Source organism: Sparus aurata, chromosome 14 (genome assembly GCF_900880675.1).
Source record: "Sparus aurata chromosome 14, fSpaAur1.1, whole genome shotgun sequence".
Lineage (NCBI taxonomy): Eukaryota > Metazoa > Chordata > Actinopteri > Spariformes > Sparidae > Sparus > Sparus aurata.
In genome coordinates this window covers 16,019,686-16,026,214 of record NC_044200.1, presented here as the reverse complement: position 1 = coordinate 16,026,214, position 6,529 = coordinate 16,019,686, and positions in this window count along the sequence as shown.

The window sequence follows — 6,529 nt, the reverse complement described above, 5'->3', positions numbered from 1 at the left end:
TCTCTCCACAGCGCTGGGTCAGCTGGGGAAAGGAAACAACTGCTAGCCCATTTAGGTTTGTACTGTTAGCAAAAGTTGGTTGCTAGCTCAGAGGAGCGAAAAACACACCTTAAATTGACAACCATTGGAAGGCATATACCCACAGTCTACATCCAGCGAGTCAGGCTACTAACAACTAAATCTGGTCCAGTAACTCAACAGTAACACTGGGTTCATAACAACCCCATGTCTCGGATGGTCCTCTATGCATTACCACTGGGTAAAGTGAAGACACTTGTGCGTTTTTAACAATACTATAGAGTTGGTACATAAACAGGAGGACTTACAGATTTCAAACAGAAACGGTAAAAAACGTAGCAATGGATGAGGAGATATTTGAACTTTTAGGCCCTACATTAGAATCCTACATTTCCCATAATCCAACAGTGTCTTCAGTATCTTTTGTAACGCCTCCCCCCAGTGACATAACTGACATTGTTTGAACTCCATATTTCCAGTTTTTAATGCAGGCTGTCTAATAAAAAATCTGATGACCACTCTATGACATCATCAGGGTTGTTTTCTCTGTAGGACGCTCCATCCTGAGCCACAGAGGACATAATACAACTGTTTTCAACTATTTACCCTTTAAAATACCCAAATAGTTAAAACTGAGCTTTAAAAAAAATCAGAGAGAACAAAACCAAGACAAAAAATAATGAAGTATGAATTAAAGATCAGATTCAAAACAGCTAAACGCTTCGTGTTTGTCAGGCGCATGTTTGGGCTTATAGACTGGAAATCACCTGGCAAGTCTGGGCATGCTGGGATAACGCATTGAGATAATTCTGCTGCATCATTAACTCGCTCTGCTAATGAGCCAGGATCTTCCCCCAAATGATACCGGATATCTTTGTGTTCCCTCCCCTCGTTCTGTCTCATAAAAGGCGAAAGAGAAAGGAACAGGAGCGGTTGCCAACTCTGCTGGAGAGCGAGCGAAGATAAGAAAAAAAATAGGGCTCGTAAAAATGCTCAGAAGATATTTCAAGACTGGAAGGAAAATTCCTCTATTAAGTTAAAAGTGGAAAGAAGATTACAGAGTGTAGACTGACACTGAGCTGGTATAAAGACACACGCTGTAATTTTTTTATATTATTTTCCACATTTTAATGTCTTGCAATATACTTAAAGCTGTGATGACCCACTGACAGGTTACTGAAGGAGGGTGGAGGAGAGTAATCAGCTCCTCTGGACTCACTGCCTTGCCACCTTAAATTTGGCTTAACTACCTAATTTATTATTACTTAATAACTTTTAGCAATTATAAGTTACTGCATGAGAAAACATTGGATAAATCTTTTTGTATGTAGTCTGATATCTTTGCCTCCAGTGAGGTTGCATTGTGGGTAATGTAGGCGCCAGGTTTTGGAAAGCATTCCAATAGTCTAGCAACACCTGGCGCCTACATTACCCACAATGCAACTTAGTCACTGGGTGACATCCCTGGAGGCAATTGATCAGAACACATGCAGTTTCCTCTGGAGCCGAAAAAAGGCTTTAAATTACTTTGTTTCACATATGCAGTTGTACTCAAGACCTGTAAACACTCTTTAATGTGAACAACTGGTGAAGGTTCCCTTTAAGTCAATGTGTGACAACTGTGACCGTCTTTGGTGCTGATAAGTGCACAGAAATAAAGACTAAATGAAACCAGGAAATATTCATCTAAATTAATCCGTAGACATCGTCGTAATTCCCTGGCAACAGTTTCACAAGCTACAAAACACTTAAAACTGAACAACTTACCAGTCCAGACAACATTCACTTGGTTCTGATCCAAGTCGACATCCGTCATGTGTGAAAATAATGAGGAACCCAATGCAAGACGCTCAGGAAGCAGGCGGGTCGGAAAGAACAAAGTCAGCAGTGATAGGTAAGAAATAAAATGGCAGGTAGTAAAAAACACACACAAGAAGCAGGCAGGGGCAAAAATACAAAAACTAAATAAGGTGCAAACAGAATAAACACAGGACCGAAGTGGGTGAATCGCAACTGACAAAAGAACAACAACTAATTGACCGCGAAGAGCAGGAAGGAAAACACCTGGACCAATTATACACGAGACTAATCAGTGACAGGTGAAACTAATCAGGACGACCGAGGGCGGGAAGAAACACAACACGGCACACGAGGAGGAAACTTTGCACAGTCTTCAAGCTCAAAACACGTCCAAACTGAGCATATGACTTCCTATCAGAACAAAAAAACCAACAACTTCTGGCTTGTTGGCGCTCCCCCCCTGAAGCAGCGGTCATGATCACTGGCCTGTCTCTGGCGCTGAAGACCCCCCTGCAACAGCACTGTGTTAGCTTAAGTGTTGATGTTATCGTCTCCTCTTAAAAGAACAACTTCCCCTCAGTCTGGTTCTGGGCCCCTTTCCAAAAAAAAAAAAAAAAACCTTTCAGAGGCAGAGATCATACAGCAAATCCATTTTATGAATTATTAAAAATATTCCATATGTATGAAACGAAGGATATCCTCCTGTAGTCAGCGCATGAAAACATCCGCTAACTCGGCCTGTTGGAGTGGGTGTATTATTTGTGTGTGTTTGTGCTTTCCCTTATGTTGTCTCATCTGTTTCTGGCGGCCCCTCACTGACTCCCGTCTGCCGTCAGCTGGCGTTTTTTCCGGTGGTGCTCCTGCTTCATCTGTCGGCGCGTCGAAGAAGCCAGAGATGGTGAGATGACACGGTGCATCTGAAGCATACTGCTCGCCTGTATCCACAGGCCCAGAAAGCAGGAGGATTTCCCGCACACATATGGATTATGTAACAGAGTGGAGGGACGGTCTCTTCACTCGGAGAACCGTGGTTACAATATAATGTTGGTCACCTTGAGCAGTCACTGTGAATAAACGGTGTTAAGTAGTTTATAGCTTTATTGTGTTTATTCCAATTTTTCGGCCAATAGCGTTACCACTGACAGTTCTTTCTGCTGTTCAATGCAACATGAGCTTATATTTTTCATTAATTTCCCCCTTTTGTTAGAGGGCTTATAATACAGCATAAAAGTCTCACTGTCTTCCTCCTCTGTGATCAGATGATGGATTTTTTGTAATAGGCGGTGTGATATTATCAGCGGCTCATTACTGGCATGGAGCTGAATGGGAATTGTCTTGTCAGGTAATTACTGACATCTTTAACCAGACCTTTTAATTATGTATATATACAGTGGGCAGTCTGATGAGAGGAAATTGAATTGTTCAGTATAGGCCTTATCAGATGTGACCGGGTCAGGTAGAGATGATTTGCCGGTGTGCGCCGCTGCTCGCTAACGTTAGCTCACAGCTAACGCGCAGTAAAGTGATGTCGCTGGGTAAGAACTTTTTTGGAAACATCCGGTTATCAGATATATTTTAGACGTCTTTAATGCAGAATTGTTACATATTATAAGTCTGTTTCCATTCCACCTTGTCGCTTTTTTGCTTTTATCGGTGCCTCACCTCTTTCAGCTCAGCCAAGTGAAACTCTTTAGTGCATTATCTCAACCCCTTTTTTTCAAACTTGCTGCATTTCCACTCTCAATTAGAAATGTGAATAAAAGCAGCCAGACGGAGAGACTCTTTACGTCTGAAACATTTCTCACTGAGCACAGGGCGGTGAATGACATTGTCGTTGACAGGATGTGCATCACCATTGCACATAAACGTGTCTCATTTACAGCCGTCAGTCCCCGCTTGTATATCTTCATCAATGTTTAATGAAGCTTTTGATTGTTTGCTGCGCTCAGCAACAATTCCTCAGGGGGGGCAAGATGTGAGAACAAAAAAGGAAAAAACGTCTGACCTTAGCGTTCAGTCAGCTGTTTGATCAAAACCGCTAACACTGAACGCATCAAGGTAACAGATTGTTCCACGCAATGGGTTGTATTTCTGCTTGATTGCTCCTTTATGGTGACAGTGCGTTGGACTTTATTGCGGGGGCAGATCAAGGACAATGACTTTGCATAACAGCAAGGTCACGAGGATTTGAGACAGTTGCGGTGATGAAACATGACTCAGGGGTAATGGAACAGGGAGGGGCCGAATGAAATGGAGAATGAGGCGGTTGATAGATCTCTGGGAAGGAATCACACACTCTGCGGCGACGCCAGCGAAACTGCTGGATTCATGTATCAGGCGTACTGTAAATGAAGACATTTCAATGCCCTCTGTCACTTCTCTTATCTGATGTTCTCTCTCTTTCACTTTTTTTCCTTCCATCTCCGGCGATGGAACAATCTCACTCGGTGTCTCGCAGTCATTTTCCGTTTTTTCTATGTATCTTTTCATCTCATTGCCCTCTTATCTACCCAGGCACGGCCGCATCGTATCAACTTTCCCCCACTTTTTTTTTTATCTTCGCTATCTTTTCATTCAGCCTCCCGACTCATATCTATACCTTTTTCGCTGATTTCTCCTTCCCTGCCTCCCTCATCACCTTTCATCTTTTCACTTTTCCTCTCTCATTAACACAATCACGGCGCCTCTGATGTGCGCCTCGCCCAGCGTTTGTCCTTAACCTGTCGAAATTTATGCGGCGCGCATCGTCCCACCGCATTACTGGATGAAAATGTTGGTAATATTAGCCTCCTATCTATGCATGCCAATCGCCTCTGGGTGTTCCTTGCTTTATAATAACCCATGCATTGATTCACAAAGCGCGACACGTGCTGTGAATTGAAGGCAGCTCACAATGAGGCCTCAGAGGCAGCAGCCTTCCCTTCAAACAGTGGCCCGTTTCTATTCAGCATGGAATAGTTTTATAAATCCGTCACTTTTATGATGAATCGACTCCAAAGTGAAGTTGAAACGGTCGTAATTATTAGGTTGCTAATTGCACTTTCCAGTCCACCAAGATGAGCGCGAGCTTTAGTCGTCGGCTCGTCTTATTGCCGAGCAATTTAATTAAGAATTTGGATCCACTCATAAATCTGTTCTGACGCTCTGCACTCTAAAATGAGAGCGTGGCTGTTCAAAGCGTGGTACAGCGTGTGCTCTCCGTGTGAATTAACAAACGGATCGACTGTCACAAAAAGGGGTGAAAAAGAAAAAAATCTCCTTTTGATACGTACTATGATACAAAATGTGCCGCCTCTTGTGCAAGAGCTCGTGGACAGTGAGGGCGACATACAAATGTGACGAAATCCCTACGAGAGCCAGTTTTAGAAAAGCAGGCTACTAGCTAGCAGTTAGCTAATGTTCCACACACAAACAGCTCATCACTGTCAACGCATGTCACACGTCGCTCCACAGTTGGCTACATTTAGCTAGAACTGCCATTTTTACTACGGTTGATGAAACCCCGCCACTCTCGACCACTAAAGGCGTTTGGAGTCGCATGTTAGCTCATGTCACTTGGAATGCAACACAGGTATCCGGTCATTAACAAAAGAACTGGCAGTCATGTGATAATGTAATATTTATTCTGGACATTGGGTTGGAACTGGACAAGTTGAGGTGAGTCAAGGGACAAAGTCTCATGAGAAAACTGTCTTCGTCAAACCAAGAGTCAACTTTGACTCAGTTTAATTTAAATCAACTTAAAAGCCTCATACACGCAATATGATGTACTGATTTTAACCCAAAGTATGATCTTCTCCTAAACCTAACCTCGTAGTTTAAGTGCCAAACCCCAACCAAACTTCAACTGTTTCACAACATTGACCGGCTGTTAGAAAGGATTTCTGGGAGTGTCATACAGACACTTAAGGTGACCTTGCTCATCTATATGAGACGCAGAAGGCTGTTTACAGTCAAAAACACTATTTAACCACCAGAATATACAAGATGTCAATAAAGTAGTGCGAAAATTGAATGTCTGTGAAAAATTTTATGACAATCCATCCACCAACCAACCGACATTGACATCCACAGAGTCGCGATGCTAGCAAGGCTGGAACATGAAAACTGCAACCATGATTTATTCTGTTTGTTGCGTTTGTGAGCCATTACTCTGCTTTTTAAGAACTTCCTGGATATACTGGCCTGTTTTGCTTTTCTGCAACTGAACAACATCTGGATGTGCTCCGTCATTTATCATACGTATACGTGCAGGGCAGTCCTCCTCTGACTGATCTGACGAGGAAAAATGCATCAAGTGTTCTTCACTGGCAACAGGGTAGCTGCAGAGACATTTGTCAATGTTAACGTTCTGCATTTATTGTAAAAAAATGAATATATTAAACTGGCCTTGAATATTGAATTCAGTAAGTACACAGCAACTTCCAGTAGGCTCATATTTTAAACATCGGTGCAAAGAAAAATTGAGAATTTGATGTTTTAAAAACTGCACACATGATTTATTTCTAAATATGTGAGCCATTACTTTGCTTTTTTGAGGAATTGTTTGGATGTTGCTACAGGCACTCATTACGCGGTGACAGGACCGGAGCTCATGCATACAAATGACTGCGCTGCCAAATCTCTGGGCGCGCAGACTCAGCGAATCCCGGAGGTATTTGTACCGAGTCAAGCTGTTGTTACAAAGTAAAGAAAATGAGATATCAGAATA